Below are 23,911 nucleotides of genomic sequence, written 5' to 3'. Positions count from 1 at the left end.
CCCGAGAATAACATAGTTGAAAATTAGATGGTTTACACACACACCAAAATATATAGCACTAATTAAGTTGGAATAGCAAGGCTGAGCCTTAAGCTAGATTTGACTCATACCATGAAATCATCAGGTTTTATAAGCTCAGGAGGGTTGGACCTCTTCATTAGCTGGACAGAAGAATTCGCAAAAAGCCTCAGGAGCTGAAGGAGCAAAGGAGGTACTTCAGCTTGAAATTGATATGCTGGCATGCTGCTCAGTGTCTTGATGTACTTTGTTGCCGGAGGTGAGTTTCAAAGGGCTTGAACACTCACTGCCATTACCAACCCCATAGCAAGAGCATCCCTCCATCCTGCCAATGCTCAGCCTACATTTTAAAGCAGATTCCTGGAATTAAACAACCTGGTGAAGACAGTGACCAAGCAGCATGTGGCTGTCCCTGTTCACACTCTTTCGCACTGAGCTCTGGTTCTCATCAAGACGAGACAGTCCCTGCTCAAAGGGACAGCAGCAGCGACAGTCCCACGTGTGGCTGTGCCCTGCTGCTACTCAGCTATTCGTAAGAGAGGGGATCAATCCCCACTGCGAGCCAATTTGTTGTCAGCCACCCTTGGCTCTATAGTAATGTGTAATAATGTTAAGAGAAAACGAATGACAGCACAGGTCCAGACCAAGGCCAGGACAGCCCCATGTCCTGTATCAGCCGCAGCTGGTAACGTGTTCATGGAAGAATCCATGAAGGCTGCCATATGACACTTTCCCAACATTGTCCCAGTCTGTAGTAACCTGCAAATCAGGGACATCCTAAGCCTGAGGTGGACTTATAAATATATAAAGGGTGAGTGCCACGAGGATGGAGTCAGGCTCTTCTCAGTGGCAAACAATGACAGGACAAGGGGCAATGGGATCAAGCTGGAACACAAGAGGTTCCACTTAAATTTGAGAAAGAACTTCTTCTCAGTGAGGGTGACAGACACTGGACCAGGCTGCCCAGGGGGGTTGTGGAGTCTCCTTCCCTGGAGACATTCAAACCCGCCTGGACACATTCCTGTGCGACCTCACCTAGGCGTTCCTGCTCCGGCAGGGGGATTGGACTGGATGATCTTTTGAGGTCCCTTCCAATCCCAAACATACTGTGATACTGTGATACTGTGACTTGATGTCTTTTGGGTTGTTTGGGGTTTTGTTTGTTTGTTTTTAAAGAAAGATGGTTTTGGTTTTGTTTTTTAATAAGCTTATTTGACCAATTTTTAACCACGTAGCATTTTGGCATCCAGAAGTTCCTGTGGCAAAGAATTTGTCATTAGGTTACCTGTAATAATAGGTATTGTGTATTTTAGCTTGTTTTGAAAGATCCATTGGATGAATTCACTTGATGCCTGCTAGGTTCATGTAATGAATGGCAGAGAAAAATCATTCCTTATCAAATTTCCATGACACTTCCATAACTGCAGAAGTCCAGTATAGTCCCTGTCCCTCCGTCACTCCTACACATACCTCACATTCATTCCTTTTTACAGAGGGAATAGGTCCTAGCCTACTTAATCTTTGCTTATACAGAAGTTTACTTTACCATGCTTTTGGCTACCCTAGTCACACCTTTCTATACCTTTTCTTGCAAAATGGTAAAGCTGGAAGACCAGAATTGTATGCACTGCTCATTATGTAGGAGGAACATTTATCAGAACTGTTTTTGTCTGCTATTTTCTCACTCTTCCTGCTTCCTTCAAGCAGGTGAGGAGGGTTCAAGTGGTCTAAATGATCATGTTCATGTCTCCAACATACATACTGCTGCTGAAGTCTTGAAGCATGTATTTTAGATGAGATCCCACATTACACATCTTTCTCCTTACTAGAGGAATCATTAAGAAACCAAGCGATGAGTGAACTTACATCATTTATATCTTTTTTACATGAAGTCTAGATGTTGGATTGCAGTAAAGTACCTGTAAGTATGCAGCACTCGCTGCAGGCACTAATGCTCTTTATCTGCTCTTTGCATGCTGTGCTGTACTCAAGGTGACTCTCACAGATACCTATATGCAGAAATATTACACTAACCACCATACCTCAAGCTATACATAATGCATTACTTAGTCAAAGCAGCAGCATGAGGCAATGCATTACACAAGTTACTGACATCCAAAGAGACTCAGGGCTCTTACCAGCACTAAGAGTGGTTAAATGGGGTGTGCTCCTGACAGCAGCATCACTCAGCTTCTTGCAGAAAAGAGCTAGGTGCTTCCCCCAGAAATTGGAACATCTTTCTTCACAAAATATATCAGCCACAGAGCTTCTCTATGTTTTTGTGGCATGAATCAATATTTGAAGAAAAAAGCTTGATGTTGCTCACTGTGAGGCCAATGAATATTTTGACACTAGGTTCAGAGAAGATAGAGCTCTATTTCTTGTACTTTTTCTCTAAAGAGTATATCAAACCGATGGTTTTAATGAAATATACATAATCCATTTTCTACAGCGCTTACAGTGCACGATTAGACAATCAGCCATGGATCACTCATTGTGTCAGGTACTTAGGAGGGATCTGCAGCTACAGCTTATCCACAGTGCTGTGGCCTCATTTGCTCTCTGAAACCCCCAGCCCAAGGCTGTACCTGTCCCAGTGTCCCTCCACTGCCAGCCCAGGGAGAAATCACACTTTGAAGGCTATCAGTGGCTGAGGATTTCAGCTGCTTCCGTTCTCACAGCTTTCCTATTTCTTCCTTTTTGCCAGTACTGTGATTAGTGACCACAGGACTGTGTTAGATCACTTTATAGGATGCACACAGCATTAAGGCATTGCTCCAGTTAGGGTCAGACATGAAAACCCCAAAGAGTTATTCAGTAATCAGGATGGACATCATGATAAATAAATAAATCTTTCAGAAGTATAGAAAGAGATAAATCTTAAAATATATCAAAGGCATCGTATCTTCACCAAGAATAGCAGATTTTGTGTGTCCAAGTGAAATATTTTGAGATTATGTTGAGGAACAGAAAAATATTTCACAAGAAATCTTCAGATTCACAAATATCCTTTCTCCTACTCTCCTTGCTTCAGTATTTCAAAATATATTAACTTTAGTACTAAACGTATAACATGAAGACAGCAGAAGAGAGGATGTTCATGAACACAAATAGGTTTTAGAGCTACAGTCCAGATCATGCCCGCACAAACTGAACCTGAATGCATCAAAAAGAGCTGAAAATTAGAACAATTTCTACACTTTGCTATTGATTCTTAAATGAAGAATGAACAAGGAGAGTTAGGGGGAGAAAAGTTGATAAGAATTATTGCATTCTTTTCAAATAAACCACATAGATAACCTTTCTTTGTCTGCCTTCTCTGCAGCTAGAGAATTTGAAAGATGTTGATGTAAATTCACATTATATATGAAGTTTATGAAGGAGAATATTCTAGATGTTTATTTAGCTATAGATACTTGTTAAGATTTTAGCTCCTATTACAGCTCTTAGTGCAATGATAACATTAACATAATTCTTCAGGTTCAACAGATTTTTGAAATCTGGAAAGTCTTTTCATGCATTTTACTACAAGGAGTAACTCTTGGATTATCTGCACACTTTGCAAGCTCTCACGTCAAATTCACTGTGGTAATAGCAAGCCAGCATGGCTAACTAACAATCCTCTATAATAAGAAATTCACAACAATAAAATAACCAGGGAGTGGATAATGCAGTCATAAGTACAAAAAACTCATTTCAATTTCTTTTGAACCCTTTTGTACCACAGTTACACTATTACCTTTATAATACTTCTTAAGTATGACAGTGACAATAATAAAAAGTAAAAAAAAAAAAGAGAGCAAATCTAATATTATAGAAAACTCAATGGATAAAGTTTAAATTGTCTGGTGAAATGCATGTCCCTCCTCCTGAAATAGCTGCATGAAATTATAGGGGAAATTCAATTACTAAATCACACTTATTGCAATATACAATAAATACGCTCAAATAACAACATGCAAAGAACAAAAATTGTCTCTGAACAACCCCCAGAAGTTATTGCAAGCATCAGAAATATTGCCAGATCTTTGTTATTTCCATATGAAAGTTCTGCATACATCACAGCAGTGTTTTTCATCTATAGGTCACTAACTGCAGGGCATCAGACTGCATGTGAACTAGAATCAGTGGTCTTAGTACTCTACCTCTTTTAGTCTCTTTTATGTCTTTAAATTAGGAACACAATGTCAAAAGCGTCATATGTTTGACAAACAAACCATTTTAAAAAAATGTTTGTTATGTACTTCAGCTAGCAGGTCACAGAGCACCCTCTGGGTAAGTGTTTCACATTTTCTGTCCAGAAGCTGATCAGCTCTTCCTCTTTACAAACAAATTTGAAAATTGCACAATGTTTGTCCCTCTCATAAATCCCTTGACTTCTCACTTTTATCCACAATTTTCCCTCTCCTTTTCCAGCTTATGTAGCCAGCATTCAAATAGTCTACCAGAAAATGTGAATAAATTAGCAAGGGATATTTCTTCTAGCATTAAACATCATGCCTCTTCAAAGCCTTTTTCTAGGTTTTTGTCCCACCCTGCAGACAGTATCACCGAAACCCTCAGCACTGCTTGCAGACCTTCACAGCAGATATCTTTGTCTACCCTCACCAACCAGTACCACACTTAACCACCATGGTCCCACTACCAAAGTGGGAAAGACAGCATCTCTGGTGACATTCAAGAGACCTCAGCTTTCGTTTTTGCCATTTTAAAGTGCTTCTTCCCATAAGGAAAACTTGATCCTCATGGCAAACTCAACACACAGGAAATTCTGTCAGTAAACTATTTGGATGCCTTTTAATACTTTTTACCTGCTAGAAACAAAGAGGAGAAAACAAATACAGTTGGAACGTCAAAGACAATCAGGCCACAAGGAAAGAATTACTGTTTTGTCTATTTTTGTCTTGGGTCCTACATACACAATAAATATATACCCCTGCTGACTTCTTAGGAGAAGAAAATGGTGCAAGAAGTGGATGCTTATACAGCAGCACACATCTTGCATTTTTGTACACACAGTCAAGCTGCAGAGGAATAACTCACCAAGGATGATGTGCAAGATTTGTCTCACTCACAGTCTTTTCTATTGTAAATGCCAAAGATGCATCAATCTTGACTACTTTTCACTTTTAATTTCCCAAGAAAGCACTTTCAAAAAGAAGATGAGGCAACTGTGAAAAAATTGCCACTTGTTTCTGTTAGTGAGAGAACACCCACCATTCACAGGTACAGTAAATGTCTGCTTTCCTTCGGTGCTATAATGAGCCTGTATTTCTCCCAGTTTATAACACTGCATGCAATGCTAGACTAAAGAAACATCTTTTCCACTCCTCTATCAGAAACAGATACCAGCTGGCATGCATGGAAAAGTACACAGTGATGTCTCACTTTCCATTATTTAAATGGCACATCTTTATTTAAAAATGGAAAAAAACCAAACCTCTACTTTACCCCCAAAAAAGTCTGACAGCTAGGCACACCCTTTTCCTTTCAAATGCAGTGAAACTACATGCATTTTCTTCTGAGAGAAGATCATGGTCATTATTGTTGAAAAATACTTTCTGATTTTCCAGGTTTAAGTCTACAAAAATTCTTGGAGGTAGGGGGCTACCCTTTCTCTTTTTTAGCCCATCTTTGTGCATTGTGTACAAGGCCTTCTCATGTTTACAGCTGAATTGCTGAACTTAAAGAAAATGAAGTTGCTATTGCTCTCTTGGTAGAGCTGGTATTGTGGAACAAAAGCAGTTTAGTATTGCCTTTGATCAAGAAGAAATAAAGCATCTTAAAGTTTGTAATAAGAAAATTCTGTCACTCAGTTTTATGCAGAAAATTTTAAATCAATGTCATGTTTTAGAAAATGACATGAAAAGAGCGACTCTCTCCAGTTTCTTAAAGTATGTAGTTAGAAGCAATCACCATTTGTATTTCAGAAACTCACTGGTTCTCTAATGCTTTCCATCACTGTTTCGTTAAATGTCATTCCTCACTGGCTGTCAAGAACTTTACATTTTGTGAAAACCAGGAAAACTTGTAAAGAGCCTTCAGAGGTCTTCAGGACATAAATGTCAATCTCTCTTTTTATTATTTGAAATAACAGGAGCTGTTTTAATTTACTGCATTTTCAACGTAGGTGTTTGGTTTTATTTTGTTTTTCCTCAGCTGCACTTGGAAAATCTCAAACTTATCTGAGTTCCAGGGTAAAATATGTTAAAAGTGCCTCAGCATCATATATTAGAAATGTTTAGAAGATGGGAAGGCCAGTGAGAGTTTGAGATTTTTGAAGACGATGTATGTACTTGAAATTCACTTGAATCACAGCACTGTAACTGGAAACTCCCAAATTTAGGAAAACTTATATCTGAATTTTCAAGTTAGATCCCATGTAATTAAAAATAACTAAAAAAAAAAAACAGACTCATCTCAAACATATGGAAAGTTTGCCAGCTGGACTGACCTTCGAGGTAAACTGCAAGCACATGAGAAAGATCTTTCTTCATGATTTGGTGGGATTTTAATTAAAGACATTTCTTAGATGGCAGCTTAGAGGAAGGAAATGTCAAGAAGGCAGATAAATTCCTGCCACAAAATGGCCAAGGTTGACTCCTGCTGTGTAGACAGAGTTGTGCACAAGATGACTGCTGTGCTGACAGCATTTCTGAAGAAACTGCCTTTCGTCTCCTTTAGAAGAAAGTTTTCCTAAATGGCACACTTAAACCACTGAAGGAGAGAAAGTACAAGATCTTAAAGCACTTAGAGAATTATTTTCAGAAACTGCTTCTGCCTTTGCAAGTCATATAATATGAGTCTTAATGAGCATAAACGTATTTATGTACTTTTTGCTGCAAATCAGTAACTCCTGGGTATAAACCATATAAGTCTGTAATTACCTTCCTATGGAGAACATCCACTGTATTATGGGTACTTCTACAGCTAATAAACAATAGCAATATAACTATGCTCATGATTTAGTAAGCATGCAAAGGTCCAGGTAGGAAAACTGGGAGTTACAACCTAACAAGGCCAGAAGAATCTGGAAAAAAACTCAACGGTTGCATTGTACTCCAAAACGAATGATAGTAAAAATAATTTTCCTTCAAAGAAAGCACAATAGATGCTAAGTGATAATGTAGCAGTGTATTTTGCTCTGACATGCATTTCCTTGCTACTAGTGCACGTCTGACCAGAAGAACAGAGCTCACAATCCTTAGAAATTTATAAAAGGGAAACATCGATTGCACTAAAAAGAAGTATTACAGTGATGACAAACTGGACCTATATTAATTTGTTAATTGATGTTTAATACCCAACAGAATGTAATTCTGAAAGTGACAGATTGCTGGATTGTTATCTACCTTAATTTCTTTTAAATAGATTAAAAACCACCACTCTGCTATAGACATCATTATAGGTACAGGAAAGGTATTTGATTTATAATGTTTCTAAATAGATGGCACTGTGATGAATTACCACTTTGGAAGACTAGTAGATTATTGGGTTGTGGGCTCTCTCTCCCATTTATTCACTCTTAAAGCTGTGATTCCAAGAAGAAAATCCTTGTAGATGTTACTGCTTTTACAAGGAAGGTGATGTGTGATGATACTGAAAATCATGGGCACAAAAGTAGTATATCAGTCTGCCTCCATGGAAACTTTGCGAGGAAGTGATGCCTGCCTCTCCATACAGTTCCAGTTCCCTTGGGTCCATGTACCAGGGCAGTCTTTAATCCAGGCTAGTATGATGTATTTGTGGCAAAGGAGGAATTAGATTTTAAAATGAGGATGACAGAAAGAGAGAAGGATGAAGAGGTGATCAGGAAATCCACTGAATTTTGCAGGTATGTGAGGAAATCTGTGGACATATTTCTGTATCTGTAGATCTGGGTAGGCACATACTGAGAGGAAACAGGCGGAAAGGACCTCAACTGTCAGCTTGGAAGGTTCATCTTTAGAAACCTCATCCATTCCTAAAGTATGTGTGTGTACAATAACAGAGATTTCACAGCTTTTTTAAGTAGTCATTTCAGTGCTTGTGTGCACAAATATGTGGTAACACACATAGAAAGATGTTATCTTCAAGTTTGCTGGAAATAAATATTTTAAATCTAGAATTTGTTATTTAAAACTGTTCCATTAAAAGATTCATAAATTAAAAGAATGAACTCCATTTTTCAAGCTGGCAGTGCTCTTTTAAAATGAATTTTAATATCTGTAATGGCATGTTTTCCTGTGGATGAATAAAATCATAACCAAGGGGAACCATTATTACCAACACAAGTCCTGTGCATTGGACAGCTGATTAATAGCTGTTGGCTCTTCTCTCGATTAACATTTTTTTTAATGTGAAAATCTCTATAATTGAGTGCCATGCAGAGTGTTATGCAAAGCATCACACTTTTTTAAAAGATCAGCAGGAGCTGAGTGCCATCAGAAAGGATGTGACAGTACAAAGTTTGAGAAGCTATAATGTTTATCCATCGAAGGTCTACAAATGCAGATCACAGTAGGACTCAAAATGGAGCCCTGGGGGAATCAGAGAAGAACTGAAGCCCAGCTGGAATGAAAAATCCTCTGGAGCAACAAATTCAATATATCAGAATAAGAAAAAAAAAAAAATAGATCTGGATCAAATAAAGCTTTGCAAGCAGACTGGTGTAAATTGGCAAACACAGTATCAAAAGTTATGCTCAGTGATGAAAAGCAAAATAAAAAGAAGTGTTTCCATGATGAGAATGGACCTGAAACAACATTAATCTAATTGCATTCTCGCAAATTAAAACTATGACACCACCACCTTCAAAAACACGTGAGTTAATAAATACTTTGGTCTCCCGTTGTCCATGTACAACTAAGCTCTGTATGTATCTTCTTAATGAAATATGTGTAATATCCACTTACCAATCAGTTTCCAATTAAAAGACTATTTCCAAATAACATGATCCTGCTAACTGAATTTCAGAATGAGCCCTGGGCATAATACTTTATGAGCAGTTCTGCCATCCATCAGCTATTTTGCTGTCAGTTCTATGGATGTGCTGAGCAGATGGCCGTGGATGCCGCTTGAATTCAGACTGCCCGTTTGCGTGCAATCACAGGAGATGGCAATGGGTATTTCCATATAGAGCACACTTAAAATTAACCCACAAGATGTCACTGTTGTTCCAGAGAAATTTAGCAGTTGGGGGATTTTTCTGGGTGTAAATTGAGACGGGGGAAGGGAGATTCTAGTGGGGTTGTTCAGAGAAGGTGTGAGCTGTGCCACCATCTTGCAGCTCCACCACTGTGCCAATCCATTCTCTGCCTTCACCACACTGCGAGGTCATGGAGCTGTAACCAGTGGGGACCACTGGGAAACCTCACCAGAGAGACAGTGGAAAACACTCCCACACTTAAAAGGACATCAGGTTTTTAGAGACATCATTCAAATTGGGCCCTTGTTTGGTAGGGGCCAAGAAGATCCCATGGTGTGGTCATGGCAACACAGGGTCCCTCTGGGCCCCAGTATTCCATGGACCATGTCCTCCACTTGAGGGCATGCAGGCAAAATCTTGACCCCATTCACATCTGCAGGAGGTTTGACTACTGCTCCTCATGTTCCTGAATACCACACATCCCCACATCTTTAAAGAAAACAAATAGCACGGTAGAACACTGGCACTACCTACCTGAAAGCTACCAGTCCTCCTTCCGTCTGCCATTTCCTCCCTCCTTGTTGTCCTCCTGCCTTGCATCTTCTAAAATCTCCATGATGGACAAAATTAGGTTTATGCTACTAGTCCAAATGGTGAAGCTGGTAACATGAAGGCAGCTGATCTCAGCATTCAGACCCCAGTTTCAGCCACCTCAGTGAACTGGGAAACCAAGCTGACAGGAAACACAAATCTGCTGCTGATCACAGCAATCAACAATAACCAAAGACTTCCTTGGGCCTGGCTTTTTTTTTAAATGAAAGATTGACAGCATAAATAAGTATTGAAGTAAAACCTTCCAGAACATGTCATTTCAGAGCATTAATGGCTTTATTCAAATCTACATATCCCAAATTTTAGGAAAAAAAAAAAAAAAGGGGATGGGAATTTATAGCATTTCCCTGTATGGAAACTCATCTAATCCAAATATTCCAACATTTGCATGGGCAAAGATTCAGACTAGGCAAAAGCATATCCTCACAGTATCATAATATCAAGCTTCCCCAAACAATGGGGGAATCTATGGATTAGCTATGCTAGATTATTTTTCCCAAACTGTAAATGAAGCTTCTCTATTTGAGAGAAGATATATGGTTCATCTGTGTGTTTGGTGGGATGATTTCACTGAAATTTCTCAGCACTGCTGCTGCAGGTAGACGTCCCAGCTATCTCCATCAGCGCTGCACATGTGGACCGAGAGGAGCAATGAACTAACTCTATTCCTCAGGAGTACTGAGTTTCCCATGAGCTGATAAAGAAAACAATGTTCAGAAAAGCAAAACATACTTAATGTTCTTGTTAGTTCAGTCTCAGCAAAAGCAGCCACGTCTGCATTGTTTTCCATCATTCACTCTCACGCCCTTTCAAGATAACAGGTTTGCTGGAAATTAAAATGCTAAGATTTTGTGACTTCAAACATCCCCATAGATCAGTTATGCTGTCTTTCACTATGGAAGTGATCGCTTGCTACAGCACTGACAGGGATTTCTAAGAACTGGAAATACCATGAGCAGAAATGTGTTTTCTCTCATCAGGTACCTTGTTACACTGGCTACATCTCTGCTATACCAGGATGGAGAAAAGATGGCCTAAGGATCTACACAATACAGGGCCTCCATAAAAAGGGTTGCTCCTGTTGTATGGCTGAATGAATCAGACCTCGGTTTGATATGACTGGAAAGAAACCGTATTTCTGCCCCGTTGCTATCCTAGCTGGAATTTCTCAGAGTATCGCCTTCACAGAAGTAATACAAAGAGAATCACAACCTGCATAAAAGTGTTGGGGTTTAGGCCACGTACCACAATGTCACTCCTGGGTTTGCTCTAAGTCCCAAGGCCAAGCCAAAACTGCAAAATAAATGCTATGTATAGTAGAATGGTTCTCAGTATGGCCACTTAACTCTGTTTTCAACTGAATGTATTTAAAACCTCTCTAGAACCATGTCACTGCCTGTGTCCAGATTTATGTGCATTTACAGGGCACACGAGACTTCCACTAAATGAATTATGTGATCTCTTCTGGGGTGAGGAGTCCCTGCAGTTTACGCATACAATGCCAATGAATCACTGCTGTGTCATGCTGGGAGCCATGCAGCACAGACCACCAGAACCTCATTTACTTAGTGTGGATGGGATAATAAAGTTGCCCAACTAATCACTGCCAAGTGTCCCAGGCAAATATCATGCCGGCTCTAGGAAAGATGGCAATTCTGTTTTCTTACAGGAGGTTACAGCTAGCATCAATTGTCCTCTGTGTCTCTAGAGGAGGCCCAAGGCTGCAAGTGGCACGACTCAGCCAACTCCTTGATGCTGTGGGCAGGCAAGGGAAAGGAGGAGAAAAGGACTGGCAGCTGTTGGTCAGGAATTGCAGGTGTGGACAGTGTGCAAGTGTGTGAGATGAGATGAAATGGAGCTAATGGAGGAGTTATGTTTGGAGGAGAACAGGGGTTTGCCTGACAGATGGATTAGTGCTTGCCCAGTATTTGACTCCAGGTCCCTGAACCTTAGTCTCTGTCAGTGTCAGAAACAGAGGTACTGTTCAGAAACATGGACCATTTCCTTAGCTGAGCTGGAAAATACAGTGTATATATATAGGCTAGGAATATCTTTCTTCTTTCTATCAACCTCATTTATTTCAATATGACTGCAGCTGGGGGTGTGCAAGGGGTGACATCGAGCCCCTTTTTATCTTGGTCCTGGTGCGTGACCATTTCCCATGCTCTTACAACACACTGAAATGGCCATCACAGCCCACCTCCATGTGGTAGAAGCAGCAAAAAGGCAAATGAAAGTATAGGAAGCTGCATTTGGTTTCAAGGAGACAAATTACTTCTCACATGGGAGAACAGGCCAGTTGCTGACTGCAGCAGGGGCTTGGGATTCAGCACAGAGAGATGCAGGTGGATGGGGTATGTCTTCAGAAGATGGTGTTGCAATCACCACCACAAACGTGTGTTCCTCCCTCACAGGAATCAAACCCACCCTCACTGAGTGCCTCTGGCAGAGTGGAGTGAAATGGGGACTTTGTTTTTTACCAAATGGTTTTCTCTGCTAAACCAAAACAAGTACCTCCTACAGTGAGCAGAAACTTTCTCTGGCCACAGCCTTACAGGATTTTTTTACAAGCAAACATGGCTTTGGAACAGATATCTGTCATCTGATTTGAATAGCAACATACCTAATATTAATTAATTTTACTTTAAAGACGATTTAACTTTTTGCTCCGTATTTGTGAGCATTTCCTATAAATATTCCTAACATTAGATTATTTGGGAGTGGAAACCTGGAAAAAGTGGGTTATGTATTTAAGTATGTCAGATTATCTTCTGTGTAGACAAAAAGATTATTCAGTGAGCTTTCCTGGAAGACCTGTTATATTAAGAAGCACAAAAGCCAATCAACAGTTACCTCAAAGACATGGTAACCTTACCTTCCACTTTTCTAAATGAAAGAATGACCCATGGATACTACAGCATGAACTGCTTTTCTCCTGTTCATTATCCAGGCAAGGTATTTACCCATCACTTTACAGAAACATTTCGTAGCATTTCAGAGGTCATTTTCCCCAGGTGCTCTCCACTGAGCTTGATATTAATTATTTCTGATGGCTAACATTTACTGAAAGGTATTGTAACAACCCTCTTAGTCATAGGGAAAGTAACTAATACCTCAGGTAAACAAAAAGGGCTTTTCCCTATGGAAAAACAGATATGCAATACGTGAAACACTGATTTCAGGGTGACCTAGCTTCTCTGCATTAGCATTGACCCAGAGAGGACTGCGTGTGGGTATCTGAAAGAAGCACAAACCATCACCTCCCTCTTGGGTGGGCTGAGATCTGGCACAGGAAGACAGAGCAAAGCAATCACGTGTCCATTCTGCATAACCACCTCTTTGTACAAACCTGAATAAACCTCATAAATCTGAACAGAAATATTTTTAATAGGTCCAACTTGCAGTAGTATCACTGAGAAACATCTTAGTGTCAGGTTTTCCCTAACCATAGTGAAGGTTCCCTCATACATACAAATAAAATGATAATGCAAGGCTCTTTGTTTTCTAAAAATCTTATACATTCACTTATTCTTTTGTCAGAACTTCTCCCATCTCCCTTACATTCCTTGTGTTTGTGTCTGTTGGGATTTTTTGCTCTAGGAGATCTGAGAAGGGACTTGGATAGGAAAAAAGCTCTACTCTTGCTTCTGTGAGTTTAAGAATGCCTGTTCTAAAACACAGTAAAAATCTGTTCAGGATACTGTCTCCAATAATAAAGAAGTATAAGGACTTAAATCAAGCACAGAGTCATATTTCTCTTCTGTGCTTTGTCAGTTTCTAGCAGTGTTCACCTGAGATATTTCATAAAGCAAAGATGTGACCTTTGAATTTAGGAAATGAGGAAATAGGTATTTCCTTCACATATTTGTCTGATCTCTTTTTCACCCTCATGAAAAATGTGTGATATCTCTAACTCTTCTGTGACATTAATTTCCGATTTAACTGCATGTTGTGTCAAGAAGTAGTTCTTAGTTTTGTTTGCCTGCCCTTCCTCTGAAAGGACAGGAACTCAGGCTTCTCCAGCCCAGGCTCCCTCCAGTTCTTGCATTTCCTCAGGAGCTCATAGGCCATAGAGGGAAACAAAATGAGCACAGAGCTCCCACTTTGGCTGCAGCAAGAGGGAAGAGCAAGAGCAGGAGCACCGGTGATCCCAGGCATTCAGCAGGGACAGAAGTACATGTAAGAGTCAGAGATGGGGCGGGGAGAAGACATGGTAGATGGGAAATAGGTAAACCCTCCAAATAATCATTAAATTTGTCACTTTAATCTATTGGTGGTAGGTAGGATAAACTGAAGTTAATCATTCCAATGGTATGGTTAAAAAAAGCAACAGATTATATTTATAAACAATCCATTCAGCTGAGCTAGCAAAGTGTTTCCTGATAACAATTTTAAAGAAGTTTATTATGATGCTATTTTTCAATTGTTACTAATGACCTAAAATGTCTTTGCATGAATGTACATATTATTTATAGTGCAGGCAGAGCTTAATCCCAGGTGAAATGGATAATTGATGAACAAGTACATACTAAAGTATGAAGTCAGAGTTCATCTTGGATTAAGCATCATGGACTGAGAACAGTGCACAGAGATGTTTCTTAAAGACATAGTTCTCTTTGAATTGGTTTACTGCAGTTTCCCGAATCGCAAACCACACTTCATTATTATCCTGCCAATATTTACCAATATTTAAGTACCTGAAAAATGAGTTACTTAAACTTGAGTAACTTTAACCTACTTACATTCTTAACTAACTTACTTTCACAATGCTATTGTGAAAATGGGTTTATTCTGTCGGTGATATATAGTACAAGCCAAAGTTGTTAATTCTCATGGTACAGGGCAGAAAAAATAAATAGGCTACTGCTTATAAACAATAAATTATCGTGAAATGGCTAGCCTATTAGTGGCATCATATAACCTCTCCTGAAATTCTATAGACAATGTGGTTTTGTCAGTTCTATACCTTACTGTTTGAAAAGTGCAGAGAAAACACTTGATTTATGGCCCATGAAAATGTAAGAGGAGATTAACATAATAACAGAATATTAAACTCTTGCAGACTACTACTAATCAAGTGCGAGCGTTACTGTGATCAGAGGTACAAACTGAAATTTGTATACATGTTTTCCCACCACTTATAATGCTTTACATTCTATTCTAATATTCATAACAAAACCAAATAAACTGAAGAATAAAACAACAATAACTAGTCACATCACCTGTCTGTCTCTGATTAACTGGTACTGGATTATGAAAAATTACTATTTTTCCTCCACAGGTAGTTCCTTTGTCTCCAATAGTCGCGGTGATGGTGTTAGGCTCCATTTGGCATAACCAAGTACCGGAGTTGTGCTGACAGCCATTGATCTGGGATTGAGGACAATTTAGGCTCCTTGAGGGATCCTAACCCCTACAATGAATGCAGCAAACCACAGTTCAGAGAGTCACAGTCTCCAAAAAGCACTTTATACCCTATTGACTGGGAGGACCAGCAACCTGCAGATGTTTGTACTGCCACAAACAAAACTGAAATATAGGAGCTGGTGTGGTGCGAAGAAAGATACTGGGACACATCAATGACTCCAGAGTGTGCAGGAGCACAGTCAATGTATGATTATTTATTTTTAAAAATATTCTAACATTGGTATAATTTTTATATGATTTTTTCTTGTAATGCACTTCATTCACTCCAGGCAGCAATGAAGCAAGCCCCTGCTGCTCTGTGGTATACCTTACGCTTTTCTATGAATCAAGCCACGTGCTACTGCCTTCTGTCTTGATTTGATTTCTGGACCCAAGCAATATTTGGCGATATGGCATTTATTTTGCATAAATAGCAAACAACCACAGTTCAGAAGTGAAAGTATCTCAAATGATTCACAGATTGTTCTAGAACTATCACTACAAAAGGAGGGCAATAATGAATTAAAATAATATTATTATTCCCAGTTCCTTATACGTGATACCCACAAATGCATTACCAATTGGCAATATAAAATCCTGACCATCAGCAGCAACTAACAACTTCCAATCATCTTCTCAGCCCAGCCATCTTAAAAACAGTTACTCTTAGGAACAAACAGTTGTGACTTCAATCAATTGATACTTAAAAGATACCACATTACCCAGCTGAAAGTGAACTTTTCTTGTCCTTAAAGTAATAGTGCGTCATGAGTTCAAAGCTGTTGTCAAATGCACACGATTGACAGTGATTTCAATACTTGCAATTTCTGATAGAATAACTGAGTTATCCAGATAGGCCATAGGAGGAAAGGGTTGCAGGGCCATGACAGTGCCTGGAAAGAGCATGAGAAGAAAGAAGACAAAGCAGTAGCTCTGTGCTTTTGTTCACTTGGACCAAGGAAAGCACATTGCTTTTGAACCCTGTCAGTAATCTCTGAAGTGTGTTTGATACTACCAGAAGAGTGATTATAGACAACTAACTAATTAACCTAGTTTTTTTTTTCCTAGCAGTTTCACAAAATTTAGGTTTAGATGTAAATTTAAGGTAGCTTACAGTCCCAGCTTGGTATTAGAGCTGGCTGATATTCCACTGACTCAAAAGATGCGCTCATACCAGGTCACGAGGTTGCAGCTGAGACACTGAAATCCCAACAACTGCCCTTGTTTGTGTTCTGTGTTAGTAATACAGGCATTGCTCATTACTCTGTGGCACAAAAACTAGGGAAAAAAAACCTGTCATTAAGACAGTACTGAGTTGTCCCAGCTGATTAGAGAAGTCAGGCTCAGGTGTCACATCAATATCCAGGTTTTCTACTTGATACCATAATTGTCATAAAAGGTTGTCAGGGGAATTAGTGTTTTTCTTGTTTGCCATAAAGATACATGTGAATAGGTATTTTAACAGCTCCTTTATTTGAGCTGTCTCAGCAGAGATAACACATATATATCTAACCTGGAACTGTGTTTAAATTTAGGCTGCTTGCAGATAAGTGTTCAGAAAAGTCAAAATTCAGCAGAATTTCATCTTTGTTCTGGAACAGTAAAACTAAGGACCCTGGGTTTCATCTGCAGTGCTTTAACTACTGTGTTGAAGTTTCAGCACTTGCTAAGTATTTTACTTGGGATGCTCCTAACCAATCTCAAGCCTCAAATAACACTATAACCAGGGCAATAAAATGAAATTTTTGTAGATTGTTTAGGATCCCCAGAGAATACATGGCAGGGGAAAGGGGGTTGAAGCCTGGTGAATTGAAATATAAAAGGAAATTGGAATTGAGGCAGTTAGGGAACATTTCTGAGCTGAATGGCAGTTCAAAGAACCCCCACTAAGTGATGTATAAAACTTCAATACAGTTCTATTTTGGGCTTGGCTGCACAAAGAAGCACACACTAATAAAGTGAATCATCAAAAAATGTTTCAATGTACATTTATTTTGAATTAATATCTGTAAGCTCAGTTTCACCACATTCATTTAAGCTTGTGTTCTGATGTTACACATGACAACATATTTTGAAGAACCTCATTCCGTTTATAGAATTTGGCTACTTCTTTTTTTTGTTTGTTTTGTTTGCTTTTTCTGTCCCAGAACAGAAGTTATCTACAATAATGGTTTTTAATTAGGGACAACATTTTTACATGCAAAAGAGCGCAGTGTTCAGCATTAAAGCTGCAGGGGGAAATTTTGAAAGGACACTAAGGAATCCAGATACAAAATGCCATTAGCTGAAATATTGAAGAACATTGCTCAACTCCTTCATAAGGAACCAAAATTTTCTGGCTGTTACATACACTTTGGTAACTGGTAGAGGATGCAACTGAGGCAAGCCCTATTTAATTAGCCCTCTTACAGCAGAAGAGAGAGGAAAAGATGAGCACCAGAACCTGCAAGATATTTTGGCATCATCTACATGTGGAACCTGGAGTCAAGAGTTACTACTCTCATCAGATGAGACTTGGAGAAAGGCATTTTCCTCCTCATCCTTTTTTTTCATCATGCTGTGCAGTCAACAAATCGGGCAAGAGCTGTTGCAAAAGATGTACAGGTTCCATTTTGAACCGCTTGTACCCAGCCCTCTGTGCCAGCTTGACCCACATAACACACCTCGTGAAGAAAACCAGAGGAGCCAGAAATGGCAAAGCCACATTGGCTTTATGACTCTATGTCCTTCAGTTCACTACAGCCGAATTACAGTTAAAGGTCATGAACCTCAATAAAGCAATACTTCTTTTTTTTTGTCGGACAAGGACAGTTATAAACATCTTTCTGTTAAAATTTCATAGCAGGTTAAACAAGAGATAGTTATTCCAAATGCTTTCTTAAAACTAAAGCAGAAAATAAAAATAAATCAAGATTTTAGAACGGTTTTACCAGAAAGGAAAAACCTGAGTTCATTTCAACTCTCCTATAAAGGAGCTAAAATATTGCAGGACTATCTTCAGATTAAAGCTTGCCATGTCAGCTTCAGACTGGAAACATACGAGTGATCCAAACAAAATGAGTAAGCTTTTTCTGGCTATATATTTTAATCTAACAGAAAGTACTATCGCTCCCCACAAACCCTACCTCTTTACATCCCCACACCATCACGCACACAACAGCATTCTCACTAGTTACAGAGATTATCCCTTGGAGGGAGAAGCAGGTTTTTGAAATAAACAATTTCTAAAGTCAGTAACAAAATGGCCTTTGGACAGCAATATAGTTTCCTAAACACAACTGATGACTTTTCAGTGATAATAGATAACATAGTTCCAGTATATTTCATGGAGATGGATCAGATGATAATTTTGCCTGTCCTAGCATAACAAACTTCTACCAGCAAGGACATAATTTAAATTTCAGAAAGTCCCTGCAGTGCTACAGTTAATTCTCTGCCCAGGTCTGAATTACACTCGAGACCCCATTCCTTTCTCACTTCCACACTATGTGGTAAGGTATATTTAATGAGCGCATGCAAGGTCTAATTCCAGTTGTTTCTCTTCAGAAGGATAGATGCATCTACACAGTTTATTGAAATGTCACGTAGTTAGCAATGCCAAGGGACAATATGGCAAACCCTGAAGACAGTGCTCTTAAGGCTCTTACATTGCCCATCTAAACCCATCAGGAGATCCAAGCATGCCTGTGTCTGAGACTGTTGATTAGGAAAATAAACTACACATATATGCATAAATGGTCCACTGTGGCAGTACAATATTAGACTTGGCTGCACTGGAACAAAGTGCCTTCATTACATTTCTATGATAAATAACTCCCTTGCACTACTGCAATTATCAACGGGCTTGATTAAGGGATTGATTTGAATGCGAACAGCATAATTGACCCAGGAGAAAAGATGAATGGATATGGCTAAAGCAGCCTTTAAATAAGCATGTTACAAATAGATGGTAGCATAGGGAAATGTCACCAGTCACAATGTATTATTTTCCCATTCTCCTTCAAAAGAAAAAAGGAGATTTGCTTTTGTTGCATACAACATTTATACAACTTTCCAGCATATGATGCCTTTTCACATAGTCTTCAAAAGTTTTAAGTGGGTCATTTTATTTAGCGCATCCATAAAGTAATGATATATATATTAGTTGACAGATAAATAAAAAATGTAATGAAAATTTAGCCAGAAGCCCTTTTATAAAGAACAATAAACAAGAATATTATTGGAATAATACTTCAACTTGTTGTCACTTTCTACTGATGGGGAAAAAATGAAACAAAGAGCTGGAACTTTTTTAACTACTGAGATTTGATTTCTGAAACATTCAAAGGGTATTAAACTTTCCACATACTGTATCTATCAAAAGTGTGGCACATCTATCCTTTATTTACTTAAGTTTCATCCCTGTATGGACTAAAATTAATTTCAGTTAACATTGCTTCTCTGCTTTTCATCTTCAAATTGCACTATGCAATCTAACACATCTCCTCAAACCTTTGTGAAACAGATAAGTGAGAGTTCCTTTACTATCCTTATCTTAAAGATGGAGAAACTCAAAAGCAAGGCAAATACTTTGACAGTTAACCTCAAGGTGTCAAAGCAGTTTCTGATTTGCATCTAACTGGATCCCATTGATGGATTAAGTGAAGACCTTGTCCTCCAGACCTCTGCCCTGCAAAACCTACCTCAGTCCTCACTTTGATGGCTCTTGAGAATGGCCTGTGTTGAGGTCCACTTTTCAATTTAAGCTCACATTACTCCCCTGCCTCAATGTATCTGATGGGGCTGTGTTTCAGAAGGAGACCTCCGAAAGTCTTCTCTGAAGTTGTGCCAGAAACCAAGCTGTTCACCTGGACACCTGCTCATCTCATGAGCAAGGGGAGAGATCAACCCGGCAGTGAGAAAAAACACACCTAGTGTGAAAAGGATGGGACAGGCTGCAAAATGTGGAATTTTCAAAACCAAATTTCTGAAGAATATAAATGGATGTGTTTTTCAGCTAAGTTGCATAAACATCATGAGATCAGCCTAAAAATATGTCATGTCCTTGACCATTTACTTCCATGCATTGGAGGGCTTAGGACTTGGAAATTAATTCTTTTATGTTACTTGGAAACTTTAATTAGGTTTTACAGCATTAGTAGTATTTTGAAGACTTGTTATATTTGTCTACGAATATTTATTTTTATGTATCTTAATAAAAGCATAGTTCTCAAGCATAAAAATTCCATCAAGAAGTACACAGTAAAGAGAGTTAATAAATAAAATATGGCATCAGTTGTTTTGGTTTGTGAGTATGCGTTGCAAAGGCTAGCCCCTAAGCTATTCTTCTAAGTAAACTAAATGATGAATTTAGTTAATGTACAGAAGAATAACTTAGCTAATACTATTACTGATATGACAACATCTATCTTACAACTTAAAATTGTTGATGATGGATGAGTGATACTCTCTGCAAGGTAAGGAGATTAATAGCATTGCTTTCATTTGTCCTGGAGCACTAGGGAGGTCTACACATTTCCCAGTATGCACTAATCTACTCTTCAAGATAATATTGTAAAGATTGTTCTTCTCTCAAGTTCAAATAACTCTTAAAACCAAGAAGAAAACTTTTTTTTGAAATTGATCAAGTGGCATGAAAAACACACACTTCTCTCTGCATTATGGCTGGTTTTGTGAGAGTACCATTTCGATTTACACTGCTAGCAGCCGATCTGTTCTTAGAGTCACTCAGTCAGTTTCCTTTACATATTGAAAAATGAATCTCTAGAACACTCTCATTTTAGTCTGTCTCAAACCAAAGCAGAATGAGATTAAAAAAAAAAAAAAAACAAAAAACAAAACCCCCAAATTTAAAAATAATTTTAAAACCAACCAAATAAAACAACACACCAACAAAATAAACTTGCTACAAAATATATTTTTCTGTTATAGAACTACCTGTAGAGTTCTGCCATCTTTAAAATGGAAAAGCACAAACAATTTCACCCTGAGAAAGAACTGGAAAATATTTAATGAAAAGCTCATAACAGTAAGCATCTGATTAGAGCACTTATCCTAAATATGAAGGTAGCAACAAGCCAGGACTGTCAGAGAGATTTATTATGGAGGATGATGAGAGACTCCAGAAACCATGAAATGCAGTTTGGCCCCATCTGGAGCTCTTGGTCCCCTTAACAAGCAAGACAGGTCTGTTCGAAAACCATTTCTTCTGCAGTTCCTTCTCTCTCAACTAACTACTACATTGCTTTTCAGAATTAGTTATAATATGCAAGAAGTGCAGCCCTCTTTTTGGAAGAATGTTCAATGTTGACATTAAATACCAATATCAAAGCCTCAGATTTACCCAATCCAAAGTGAGACTGACGATTTAGTGCCATATTTAATTTACATGGAACTTCTTACAAGAACAACTAGAATAATTCAGCATAACCGTGCCTTACCTTAAAGATTTTAATACCTCCTGGACTCCAAGCAGGATACAAGCAGTACAAGGTTTGTTTCTGTGAATGAAATGAAATTAACATCAGCAAATAATTCCCTTGCTCAGATTTTCCAAACCTGTCTTGTCAACTGAGTCCCCAGTTTCAAAAATCTCCATTTGCTAGTTAGACACAGTGACTGAAGTGCCCCTTTGGATGTGTAAATCAAGCATACCAAGATAGCCAAGCCTGTTCTTCTTGAGCAGCCACTGAAAAGTAAAGCAATGTAGCTCTGTTAACATCCTTGGTGATGAGAGGGAGGTACAACATACTAGTAATATAGTCTCTAATAACAAGACTGAAAGAAATGTGTCAATCTTTTCTAGTGTATAATACAGTTAAGCATTAATAGAAGTAGCAACTGGAATCCAGATTTTCCTTTGTCACAGTAGATCCCTTAAAGTTCTGGTTACAGAGTCATTCATATGTTCTCACTGTTCTACTAAATATTAATATATTTTATACAACCTGGGGTGGACTGATCAGAGAGAAATAACCCTTCTAAAACTAATCTACTTGTTACTGCCAGAGCTCCCTAGCTCCAGAAGAGTTAAGTGCAAAATGCCAAGAAGAAAATATAAAATGGTGCACCCACATCCTGACAGAGAGGTCTAGCCATAAACTTCTGGGTTGCCTGTAGTCATCTCAGCAAAGGCTTTCCTGATTTTAATAGGGAAAAAACACACACTCAGATAGAAAACCTGGTTTATATTTTGAGTTTCGTGAGCAATAAATACAGTCATTGGCTTAACCAGGCTTAGATTTAAGCCAGCCATGAAGAGTCTGTAGGGTTACTGATTAGCTTACAGATGTATTTAGAAGACATCTCTGCTCTGTGAAGAGCAGCTGCCTCCTAACATGATAGTGGGAACAGAAAACATGAGAACAAATCAAACTCACATCACTTGTACACCGTATAATACCTAAAATCCTAGTCCCCACACAAATAAAGTAGCAAAATAGTAAATACAGGAGCCCTTAATTGGATTAGTTAACAAGCTGTTTGAAAAGAAATCCAGCTTGAAGAGCTCGATGTTGATTTTTCAAGCCAGAACCCTTGATTGTTATGGCTAATACAACTCTACCCAGGTTTCACTGGCTACTACCATATAACAAGGATAAAATGGAGCAAGGGGAATGCAATTCATATTGGTAAGAACACTTTACAGCACAAAGCTGTGTAGACAGAGGCCAACCCACCATCCTTCATGCAACATCTAACAGCAATGGCATTATACCAGCTTAACACTCAACAGCAGCCTTGAGCTGTGCTACATTAAATAAAATACAATTCAAATTCAAGGAGATGAGAACATTTGAAACTCATCATACAAAGATATGCAAGAAAGCTTAATCAATACCTGGTTTCAGTTATGCTTCTCCTGGGGCACACCTGCTCAACATAAGTACCCTCACCTGAGTTAAATTTTCCCATTCTCTTAATGTGGGTGTGGTGTTTCATTATAAAGTCAATCCTTCAATTCACCTTTCTCTTTAGACTGGTCAATCTTCCTTTCCTTCCTTTCCTCTCAGTTTGATGTAAAATATTTATTATGAGCAGAGTCAGAAGAATAAACTAAAGATGTTTTGGGGCTGGAGACACTAGCTACTCTTGAATAATTTGAGTCATGTTTTTAAGTGAAACATGTCACGTATGGAAACAGCCACCAATACCCAGGTGCTCTGCTCCTGCAGATTATTTTATTCAGTTCTGATCTCTGGTTGCCCTAAACAGGCTTAATTTACCTTATATTACCTTTCATCTGCTTCATTTTCAAATGTGTTTCAGATGAATAAATAATACAGAGTACGAGATAAATGCACATAGACAAAGTTGGCAGCTGTCAAGCTTACCACCACCATCATATATTAATGTTCTACATCTCTCCATCCATCTTTTTTTACGCATTACTCTTGATGACCGATTTTTGTACTAAACATGTTAAGAAAAGATCTGAAAAGGCCACTGTGGGGAAGGGGTGGTGGGAAATATTCAAATGCTAAGCAGCTTTTCAGAACCTTCATATTCTATATTCAAATTAGGCTTCCAATTAAAAAAAAAAAAAAGGCAAAAAAATTTAAAACAGAGAATCCAAAATCTACTAACACCCCCTGCTTAGCTCTTAGCTGAAACACTAGCCTAATGCTTTCATTAACATTATGAGTGGCATTTGTTATAGTAGTGAAAAAGTCATTTAATTACTAAGGAGAGCTTTAGAAATATGTGAGCTGCCTCGAAAAGATGTGGCATTTAATAACAGGGTGCTCT

The 23,911-nt window shown here is 38.6% G+C and overlaps 1 long non-coding RNA gene across 1 annotated transcript in view; it reads right to left on the bottom strand.

Annotated features, from left to right (window-relative positions):
- LOC139827945 (uncharacterized) overlaps positions 1-21,665 on the bottom strand; it is a 58,046-nt gene extending 36,381 nt beyond the window's left edge. Inside the window, exon 1 of the long non-coding RNA XR_011739086.1 lies at positions 21,604-21,665. This is a non-coding gene — a long non-coding RNA (uncharacterized lncRNA). The remainder of the gene's footprint in view (positions 1-21,603) is intronic.
- Between the last annotated feature and the right edge of the window lie 2,246 nt (positions 21,666-23,911).

Source organism: Patagioenas fasciata, chromosome 4 (genome assembly GCF_037038585.1).
Source record: "Patagioenas fasciata isolate bPatFas1 chromosome 4, bPatFas1.hap1, whole genome shotgun sequence".
Classification (NCBI taxonomy): domain Eukaryota; kingdom Metazoa; phylum Chordata; class Aves; order Columbiformes; family Columbidae; genus Patagioenas; species Patagioenas fasciata.
The sequence above is the reverse complement of the archived record's forward strand: the minus strand, read 5'-3'. Positions and strand labels throughout refer to the sequence as shown.